This window comes from Ornithodoros turicata, chromosome 6 (assembly GCF_037126465.1).
Source record: "Ornithodoros turicata isolate Travis chromosome 6, ASM3712646v1, whole genome shotgun sequence".
NCBI classification, from domain to species: domain Eukaryota; kingdom Metazoa; phylum Arthropoda; class Arachnida; order Ixodida; family Argasidae; genus Ornithodoros; species Ornithodoros turicata.
In genome coordinates this window covers 14,751,895-14,763,214 of record NC_088206.1, presented here as the reverse complement: position 1 = coordinate 14,763,214, position 11,320 = coordinate 14,751,895, and the positions used below count along the sequence as shown (strand labels likewise).

Sequence of the window (11,320 nt, the reverse complement as noted above, 5' to 3'; positions counted from 1 at the left end):
TCCTCTAATCTAATCTACTACTTATTATCACCACTCCCAGGAAGTATGAGTGAGTAATATTGTCTTGTGGACATATCTACATATCTTTCGACGACCGTTTAGGATATGCACAGCCCTTCATCGTATGAGGTAACATAAAATGGGAACAATGTGTTCCATATAGTATCAGTGTAAATGTCTTAGTGTTATACAGCGTGTTTTTTTTTATTGTTATTATTTAAAGATTAAAAAAAGCTATGAGAGCAGGAAGATGGCGTTCTTGCATTTTGAGTTAAACGGCCAGGCAAAACTATCGACAAATTGACTATCGATAGTTTTTGAAAACAATCGATAGTGTCGAAAAACTATTGATAGTCAACTATCGATAGTACTATGGATAGTGAAAAAAACTATCGATTGTTGACGATAGTCAATCGATTGATGTTGACGATTGATGACGATATCGATATACTATCGATAGTGTTGAAAAACTATCGGTAGTTTTACGATAATCGACTATCGGTAGTATTGTTCTTTAGTTTTTCTTCACTATATCGACAGCTCGAATTGGTTCTCACTATCGATGCTTTCATTCCCGTCTTCGTTTTCGCACTGGCACAGTGACAACGAAAACGGAATCACGTGCGACACAAGTTCTTTCCGTTTAGCTGTAACCCAAGCAGCACAATGTACTGGAAGTCGAATGCAATAGGGGTGGATGGTATGTGTCTTATCAATGTTCTTTAGTTTCACCAGTCTGTTCAAGGCCTTCCACCTACCCGTCCACCCCTATTGCACTCGACTTTCAGTACATTGTGCTGCTTCGGAATGTACGGATGATGCACTGCAACAAGCGAAAGAAGGCGCTCATCATAATTATCATACTAATGAAGCTGCAATGCCGCAACCAATCCAATTCAATTCAGAACGGCACCAGAAGCTCAAGGTCAGCGTCGAAGGGAAAGCTGCTCTGAGTTGTATTGTGAAACTTGAAGAAGTGAGGCATTTTCTTCTTCTATTTTTATCTGCTCCCCGATAGTCTTCCGACAGCCGACTATCGGAAAACGGCTATAGTACTATCGACAGCTTTTTTTTCTTACTATCGAAAGTCGTCTATCGATAGTGCTATCAATAGTTTTCCTACTATCGATAACTGGATTCTCATACGACTATCGATAGGACTATCGATAGTTTTGCATCACCACCAGGCGGACATTCACTCAAAGAGAGTATGCAGCTACACAATGACTTAAAATCCCAATTCCCAATTTGAATTACTTAAAATTCATTACTTAACTCTTTAATTACGGGATTTCGGACAAGAGCGAGGCAGGTGTATGGGAGACAATTCTCGTTGAAAAGCCATTCCATCTTTCGTTAAAATCCTCAAACGAGAGCGCGCCGTGAAATATCCAAAACAAAATTTCACTTTGCAAATCAGGTGGAACCGAACCCGCTCGCCTCTGGAACGCATGACCTTCACTGACGGCGGCACATCGGGGAAGCATTGAATTGAATTGAATTTAAACTTTATTTCACATTGTAGCAGGTACAATGTGGGAGGCCCAGTGCAAAAAAATGCAAGAAGCAGCATCGGGGCCGCAAAGCTGTTCGTCTGGCCAGCAGATCAGCACCTGCTCCAATCATCCCCATCGCTAAAAAGCACGTGGCCCTCTGACGTGGAATGAGCGCGCTGTTCTGCCTGTGCTCCGGATCGGCACGGTTTCGGTGATGTGCACAGCAAAATTCGGCGATGGGTATTTCAACGCACGTGCTGGTTTAAGAATTTTTTTAACAAAATGGAATGGTTTTCAGCGAGGATTTGCTCCCATTCTGTTATATCACTTTTGCACGAAATCAGCCAATTAAAAGTAAAGTAATTAATTTATTCATCTTTTAGTAACATACTTTCTTCGAGGGGATATCCGCAAGGCCGAAAAACTCTGAAAAAAAAAAAAAAACGACTTCTATGCTGCTCTCATAAAGCGCTCAAGTTTTTATGTAGAGGATAAAGCAAAAAAAAAAAAATAATAATAATAATAACACCCGTGTGTACTGTAGGGGCACGGTTGTCTAAAATCAGTGGTTTATCGCATCTCAAATATCCAGGTGTTGCAAGACTACCGCATTTTTCGGTGTATAACGCGCTTCCCTAAAAACGGGCCGAATTTGAAAAAGTTCGATGTATAACGCGCACGGGTGCATAACGCGCACCGCAATGTTGCACCGGTGCGCGTTATACATCGAGCTTTTTTCAAATTCGGCCCGCTTTTAGGGGTGCGCGTTATACACCGAAAAATACGGTATTTCTTTCGAGTAATAAACACGTGCTGCACATGGTCCACCTTCAAATACAATATTGGCACAACACTTTCACGCGTAACCGAGGTAATATGCGACGGTGAAGTACTGACAGGCGATTTTAGCTGACCGTGTCCCCCACAGTATACATGGAATAGGTTGCTCGGATCGCTTGGAGCAGACGTGTAGTTATCTGACCATTTTTGAACTACCGAATGGGTAAACGGGATAGGGTTCTCCAGCATCGCTGGCTCACCCGTCATGGGTGAGATGACGAAACAAATGTCACATGCACCAGTTTCGTCAGAAAGAAAACAAAGGCAGGAGCAAGCTAGATGAATCAATCTTGCGAGTTTCCTAATTCTGTTCCAGTTTCCAAACTCGCACCGGATAAAAAACACCGCACCTTACTTGATGCAAAACAACGTGAATTTAACACAATCACGTATTATTATGCAGAACTTTACGATGTCATTCACGTTGGCATACAGACTGTTTTTGTTTTGACGTAAGCAATAAAACCTTCTCGCCTGCTTCCTCATATTACGCAGTTTATTCATCCAGCGACATACAAGCTACAGGGGAAGACTACAGTTAAACAGCCAGCCATGAAAAATATTTTCCACACTGGATGGAGCTCTCAGACTAGCGCAACACCCGGTCCAATAAATATCGTCCAATAACAAACACTCGTATATATATATATATAGTCACTCGGATAAAAATAAAAGTGAAGCTGTGTGTGACCAAAGCTCTCTCCGGATTCGATTGGATCGAAGCCGGGAAAACACGCAGGTGCAGACGGTTGCTTCGAGAAAAAGAAGCAGACGACAGCTGCGTTGCCAGAACCCCAGAACGCGGAAGTCCCCCGCTAAGGATGGCGGATTCACGTTTCCAAACTGCAGTACCCGCGCACAAGTGCAGTCGCGATTATGCCAGTAATGAGTTTTTTGCATCCCCAAGAAAAATAATGGCCCCGATCGAAAGATGCGTGACCATCGCACACTCAAATCCCATTCCATTCCCTGAATGCCAGCAATGTAGAACTCTGTTGCTTTTCAGGCGCCGCCTCGCGCACGACTTTTGTATTCTTGCGAGGTTGCCCCGTTGTTGTTCAAATTCACTCACATTTCCCGCAAACTATAGTTAACTTTTAACTGTTGCAATTCTACACTCAAGGCATGCGGAATTTTCCAGACTTCCAGGAATTTTTTCAAGGGCGTGACAGAAAGCAGAGATATTTGAACAAACGTATACAAATAAAATGAAAGAATAGTGCAAAGAAAAGTGGCGAAGAAGCTAAAGGACGTCAAATCCCTTAGCGGGTATGAGCGCTTGGCGAAGCTGAACCCCTTCAATGTATATGTTAAAAAAAAAAGTACATAACAAAGAAAAACAGCCACGTGTTTGTTTATCCACTTGTTTTTTTGTGCCAGAAATAGTAATGTCAAGAGAAGGTCTCGAGTTATAGAGCACGCTATAAGAAGATAACCACAAAAGATATCACTGATATACAACAATACTAATAGCGTTTACAGCCGAGTTATCTGGGCGCCGCCATGTTAGCGCACGTGACCTTGCGCGCCACTGCTTGCCTTCTCTTTCGTCTACCTGTTGGCTCGGCGCACGTAGTACGGCGGTGCAACCCAGAGACGCTTTCCCCGATTTTAAACTTTTTGCAATGAATTCCGGATGGAAGGATGACACGAGGCTTTGGCCGAAGCTTCAACGGTCAGGTGAGTGCATTTGCTTGATTTAGAGTGATATTTCTGTCCTCGTGCGTCCCAGATGACCGGCCCCACTATGCTCGAGTTACTACATATTTCGGAGGGTTTTTTTTTTTGTTTCTTTTTTCTCTTCTGTTGTTGCGCATACGTTACGTTGTGGGTACGGTCATAATGTAATATCGTAAGATCGTGATTTCTTGCTTTTTATCGCAAGAGTTGCGGTACAACCATCTGAGAAAGATATGCATATAAGGGCTGTTATGTTGTCGTTATGAAGTAACATACTATTATTGTTGAGTTCAGATGTATACAACCACATGATCAACGAGCTACAGGGAGATGGAAAGCCTGCGCTGAACTACAGAGAATTTGCAAAGGGAACGAAGCTGTTTGACAGCGGTCATGTCGGTATAGTACTGTGCCAGTGCAACGATGGTGCATGAATTTCAAAGGCCGACATCAGGTCGACACAAACAGTGCGCAGAACGTGTAGTACAGAGACTCGCTTCGGGCCCACTTTGGCGGCAACATGCACATGTAAAGCGGGTTTGAGCAGCAGGTGCAGTCATACTTGTACAGTGCTCATCAAGGTTGTAGAGGCTACAAACAAGGGGCTCACGAGTGCTACGTGCACTGACAATGCATGTACACGGAACCGTTCAACTGCAAGGAACGTGATCCCTGCTACTATGGGGGAAGTTTATTCTCACAAGCAGCAGCCAATGCAACAGCAGAGTTTGGGGCTCACACAGAATGCTGCGCCACTTTGAGGCTTTCATTACTTACCCTCGCTGACTCTCCCGGTTTGAAATCCTTCCTCTGAAGATTCGATACCTACCGTTGTCGAATCAGCTTGTTTTTCTCTCTTTGTGGAAACCCGTGCATTGCAAAAGGCCTCGAACGCGGGCAATCTTTGTATAGCGACGGCTCGTGAATTTAACAAACAGCTTCGTCCCACACGATCGGATCTCTGTCACAGTTCCTACACAGAACAAGTCTTCCCTCTGCTTTTCCAGATTTTGCACAGAACGGTAGCACAGCGGCAAAAAAGGTCGAAAGCGCTCAAATAGGTAAAGGCACACAGGCACTCGCAGAAGGCAAGCAATGGCGTGGCTACTGTGGCGCCATCTATTAGCGCCCGAAGCAACTGGCTGCTGTAAACGGTGTCCTCGTAGCTACCGCGAATGCACAGGTTGCCAGACACAACGCCCACGTGTCCGTGTATTTCCCCCGATGATGTGCATGACGTGTTTCGCGGTCTCCTTCGAACTCGCTACGCAGTCAGCTGAACTAAACTACCCCGGCAGCTGAAAAGAACGCTCAGATGCTTTTCGAATTTTGCACGGTTTCGGTTTTATGGCGACGAATAGGTGGCGCCTTTGCTACTCATGTAATTAAAAAATCCCCTTGTCATGAATAGCATAGAACGCTCTTTAATTACGGGGTAGCGACATTCCCCAGAATACTCCAGCGGAATATGCACACAAGAAAGTCATAACTTTCCGCTGTGTGGCGCGCAGGGAATATCCTGCGTCACAACCACAACATATTCTGTAGCAGACGACAGCAAAAGCCGCAGACGCTGTCGTCTGCTAGGTTCGCAGTGCGTCACTCCAGATATCATGGCATAGTGCGAAATGCTCAACATTTCACGCGGCGAGCGCATTTTGCGTTTTCTGCCAGTAGAATATCCCGTGGGGATCTCACTCGTGTGAATACACAAACAGAAAAATGTTGTCCAACAGAAGCACGTGTCAACGAGCGCCATGAAGGGAAATCACGGAGCAAAGAACGTCCGTAAACAGCCCCCAATGACATGATTTTCGGCGACGACAGACGGAGGCATTCCGACGGGCGGCAAATCGATTGCCTGTTGCGCAGGGCGACGCGTCACTGCATGACGTCATGCCCAAGAGCCATGGCGACGCCCCCGAGGAGAGTTGGCGGGTCATTGTATTACCTTCTAGCTGTTGTTTTTATTCGGGTGAGGATCATGGTAAGACGTAGGTGGAGGATGATTACGGGCAAATGCTAGCCGGAAATGTCAAAGCACGCGTCGTCCACGCTTCTATTTTTGCGTTCTGGGACCGAGTGACGTCTTCGGTGTCTTCTAACCAGGTTCGCAGCTGAGCCGAGCGTGTGCGAATTTGCATACGGCTTTCGGAAGGTTGAAAAAGCAAGAATTGTGTACGATCTTCAATTTATATTGCAGACAACAACAACAAGGAATATACTGAAGTAACGGTAAACGTGGAAACCTGCCGCATAATTTGTGTCTCACTACTGCAGAGCATACTGGGTAATACGATATGAAAGAATGAGTGAATAATAAGTTGACAAGATAACAGATTCCCACGCAGACCAGTCCTAAAGATGTAGAGTGAACAAATAAGTAAATTTCGCATCATCACTTCGTGTAACTTCGCACATAGACGTTTAATGGGCTTGGGTACCGGCGTCGGTGGATCATATAGTCGACACTTGATGCTAAGGTAACGGGTTCGATCCTGGCCGCCAGCAAATTGGCGGCAACAGATGGCAGTTGTGCACAGTGACGATCGGGAACTCGCATTAATCAGCGGAAAGCAAACCTCGGTGAGCCTCGGGGTAGCAATAGTCGAAGCACACCTGTTGAGTGCGAGAAGAGTTGCAGAGGCGAATTGTACTCTATACAGAGCGTAAGTTGCTATATCGGTGAAGCGGCATCCTCGCACCAAAATGTGGTCGGTGTAAAAACAAACTGATCAACGCGTTCATAAGTGCTGTTTTTAATTCCCATAAATATCGAAGATAATCGTGTAATCTCATCATTAGTGCCGATATCTGTCGCTCGTTATCGTCGACAAGCACCGACGTCTCTTCCACCGCCTCCCTTGGCACCTCGCCACCGAGATGCGATTCTGCGGTGCCCGTAAAGGACGCTTCGCCGCATTCCTCAGTGCGCTGCGTGAAAGACAACTTTACAAAAACTGCACCGACTCCAAACGAAAAGCGACAGCCGCTAGCACGAACGCATAATTCATTTTCTAAGCACCACACGCGTGAATACTTTATATTTTTTTACGCGAATAACTGGTTAGATGTAACGAAGAGAAACGCGAACGGACATTATCCGTAAAAAAGCCCGTTCTTTTTTTTTTCCGCAGTACTTCAATCACCCGCGCGGAAACCCACATCGTTAAGTGAGGCGCTGCAATGCGTGTATACGTACGAAGTGGACCCACCTACTGCGTGACGAGAGGATAGGCTAAGAGGAAGGGAAAAGGACGACATAAATGTATGAAGAAGACTGCCTGGTGATGGATGGTGTGCTTTGTTCCCTGGCGACATGTGGGAGCAGATTCCAACGGCTGACAGGACACGCTTCGTTGGCGCAGGTATCTGAACGTGATAGGTATACCGGACACACTCGTAAGTAACCGTGCATGGAACATTTCCAAGCCGCAGCAATTATGTACCGGTTCGAAGCAGAAGCATAAAGGAGTGGAAACTGTATTCTGGAGCTGTGCGCGCGGGAAAGTGAATTCGTACCCGCCACCCGCGGCCTGTGGTGCGGGTATATTGCCGGATAGGGTCAGGTAGACATGTCCGCCGTTTCCAAACCGACGCTCCGAATGCCTTTTCGCACCTGTTTTCGGACGGGAAAACGCGCATGGCAGCCCTCTCGCGAAATCTGATTTGCTTTCATCTGCTTCTAACGATACGGAAACTATTCAAATTTAAAGGTACGACGTAAAGTCATCTCGCTCACGCACGTATTCGCCGATTTACTGATTGCGATGACGGCATAAGCGGGTTTTGTGCTGGTTTTGACGCGTCGCTGACGCCTTTAAAGTTCCATCGGCGCACACGTATAGGGCTGGGTTGAAAGGAACGAGATCGCTTTGCTCAGAGCGCGTGTTGTTCCGCTTGTTGTTCGGTGTCGAATTTGGTGAAAGATCAAGTCACCGTGGGATATGCGAAAAAAAAAAAGCATATTCAGGTATTTTTCTTGGCAAAACTGGGGAAAATGACAAAATGGAGGAGTAGGTTAGGGTGGTGAGAAGGGTTGCTTAGTGAGTGCGGGTAATATGTAGGCTTACCCGCGCAATCCGCGGACGCAGTGCCGGGTGCGCCCGCATTTTACCCGTCACCCGCAGCGACACTGAATTTTTGTACCCGCAAATCGCAAAACTGCGCGAGTGTCTGCGGCTAACCGTGTGTACACCCGCACCGCGTGCGGCACCGGCGGTGCGGTGAGCGGTACCGCTCACCTCTAAACTCTTCGTCTGCTAAGGTTCGCGACCTGAAGCATTTGTTCCAAGTCTTTCACCGGAACGCTGGCTTTTCGACCTTATTCTTTATCCACTGGCTCTTTCCTCTGGCCTGGACTGCCGAAGGAGCAAGCTTCGTCGAAGGCGGTTCAAGAACAGATCTCAATCGAGCGTGAAATATGCTGGGTACTTTTTAAATTCGAACGCTTTGTTATTCTCTCTTTTTATTTCCCGCAGTTGCCCTTTAAACGGTCCTGTCGTTCTCCAGAACACTGAAGAAGCCTACAAAATGTAGCGTTTCTAAGAAAGTCGACGTACAGGGAGGTCGAAGCGTGACCCGAGGGTTCCCTCGGCGTGACGTCCAAATCGTGTGCGTCCAATCGCACACTCAAATTTTACGTCACCGAAAGAGTCATTTTGCGTCAAAAGAGTACGAGTACCGATTTTGCCTCGTTCCTGTTTCCGAGACTGAGGCCCCCTCAGACTCATCGCTATTTAACCGTGTTTTCAAAGTTAGGGTCGAAAAAAGGAGCATCAACCACCGCATCAAAAGGAATATGGGTTTATTTTTCGACTTACAAACTGCGAACCGAAGAAAGAGAAAGTTTTATGCCCAAAACAAAAGCGGCAACCCAAGCAGCACATCATCTTGGCCCAATACTGGCAATACTGGCCCAATATTGGACTAATATTGGCAATACTGGCCCAACAATGGACTGATATTGGAAATACTGGCCCAACATTGGACTAATATTGGCAATACTTGCCCAACATTGGACTAATGTTGGCAATACTGACCCAATATTGGACCAATATTTGCGGTACCGGCCCAATATTGGACCAAGATGTTGTGCTGCTTGGAAACCATACGTCGACAATAAATTGTATACAGAATGCGACAAAAAAGGACAGCAAAGTAACACAACGCAAGAGACACGCACATGGTTTTTAAAAAATACTAATAAGCGAGACTTCTTTTTCTTTTTTTCACTCGCCGATGTAGAAGACGGAGTGTCCACTTTTCCCGGTCCACTTTTTAAAAGGGTAACCGCTGATATGTTCCCGTTTACACGATAATTCAGCCGCGCTCACGTACACTTGCAATAGAAGGCACAAAGAGACGTGAGCGAATGGGCTTCTTCCTTTTACCCCTGCCGATAGGAGACTTCCTAATACAGTTAGTTTATAATTTACGGCACTTACTCAAAGTGGAAAAGCAAGTAGCGCAATTAAGCCGTGAAAGCGTCGGGAACGTGACCCTGTTTTCGAGCCCAATTAACCGTTGCTACGCGATTCCCCGCATTTTTCTTCCTTCCACCGAACGGCGAATCTTCCCCCCGAAGCGTGCTTCACGGCATGGCTTAGCTACCATGCGGCGAAGCATCCGACGCCCATAGGGAGCGCTCTTTGATGGCGCGATACTCACAGCGTCTCTTTATGCCGCAATTTCATCAGCGTTTCTCTGTCCACCCTTGGTAGCAACTAATTTACAAGTAACTTGTAATAAAAAAGAGATGAACGCTGAAACTACTGTTTATTAACGTATACAAGCTTTCTTGCAGTAGTCTCAAACAGTACAAAAATCCGACACTGAAGTTTTCAACTCATTTCATGACACAAGCTTTCATGTAGCAGACTACATTTCTTCAGGTGTGAAAAACACAGGGCACATGGTGTACATTATATAGTCACAGGATACCACGTGAACACAGAATGAAAAAAGGAGGAGCAGGAGAGGAACCTGCCATCGGAGATTATCCGTCTATTGGGGGCTGCATTGGAAACAACACCCGAGGGCGCTACGAGCAACGCTTCACCACTGGGGGCCGCTGCTGTCGCATTCCGCGGATGACGTCATTGCTCCTTCGGGGAGCATGGTGAGAGATAGCGGGAGGCATGGGATGGCGAAGCGAAATAGAGCGCCCTTGTGCAAGGCTGTGGGCATGGAGGTAAGAAACTAAGGAGATGCCCTAAGCGCCTCTCCCAATGCAAGCGAGCGTGCTGTGACCCGCGCATGGCATTGTGGTTAGTTGCCCACACACGTGACCCATAAACGTCACGGCAAGACGTCATAAAACATGGCGTCCTCCATGTCCGCGACGTATCTTACCTGAATACAGAGACGAGCTGCGGCCGAATAACTTGTTTCCGCTTTCATAACATCTTTGGAGTTAGAAGTTATCACACACGTTGAAACACAAGATAGATCATCTCAGTGTGGAAGTAATGGATCACTAAATCGCTAGAAGACGTACGTACGTCACCGTGACATTGCCTGGCTTCTCTTCTGTTTTGCTCAACTTTTGCTGTGATTTATCACACTGCAAATGTTGAAACAACTCATAACCTTCAAAGTATTGTGCGAATGGACTCCTTGAAGGTAAGACTTTGCTGAAGATGAGGTTTGCTAAACTTCCAAGCCTACGCGCAGACCGCCATAACGCTGAAACATGTTGGGATCACGTGACCGGGCAACTAGATGGGCGTGGTATTGCCAGGAGCGACCGCTAGAGGGGTCCCACGGCCCTCCGATCTTATAGCCCTCTCCTTAGTTTCTTACCTCCATGGCTGTGGGGGAGCTGCGAGCGATAGGACAGCCACTCTCGGCGGCGGCTCTCCACAACGTTGTTATGGCCTCGTGACCGCTATACGCGGCGTCGGCGGCAAAGGGTTTTGGGTCCAGCGTTGTGTAGCAGTCTTTGAGCGAGTTTATATTAATCTCACTCCGTTTATTGTTCAACAGATGGTTGTTGTTTGGGAGCTCAATTGCTATGCTGTGAGATTGGGGTCTACGGCACGCATACGGCATACGACAATATAAATAAATCAATATAAACAAAAGGACGTGCACAATAAATTACGCCACATTATTCTTCCCGTGTTGCTACACTTTACATTATAAACGCACTTTCGCAAACCAGTCCGTTCACAAACAGCCGTGTGCATCCCGTCGTGTATACAGACTTAGATACTTTCCTTTTAATTGCCTAATAACGCTTTTGCGACTCGAGCGCGTATATTAGAAGGCTCCAGACTCGCGCAATACTATTTTGGTGATGG

General features: G+C 46.4%; 1 protein-coding gene across 1 annotated transcript in view; it reads right to left on the bottom strand.

The window, feature by feature from the left end:
- The window catches only part of LOC135399223 (cAMP-dependent protein kinase type II regulatory subunit-like), a 110,309-nt gene that overhangs the window by 68,602 nt on the left and 30,387 nt on the right, over positions 1-11,320 (bottom strand). The window lies entirely within an intron of this gene.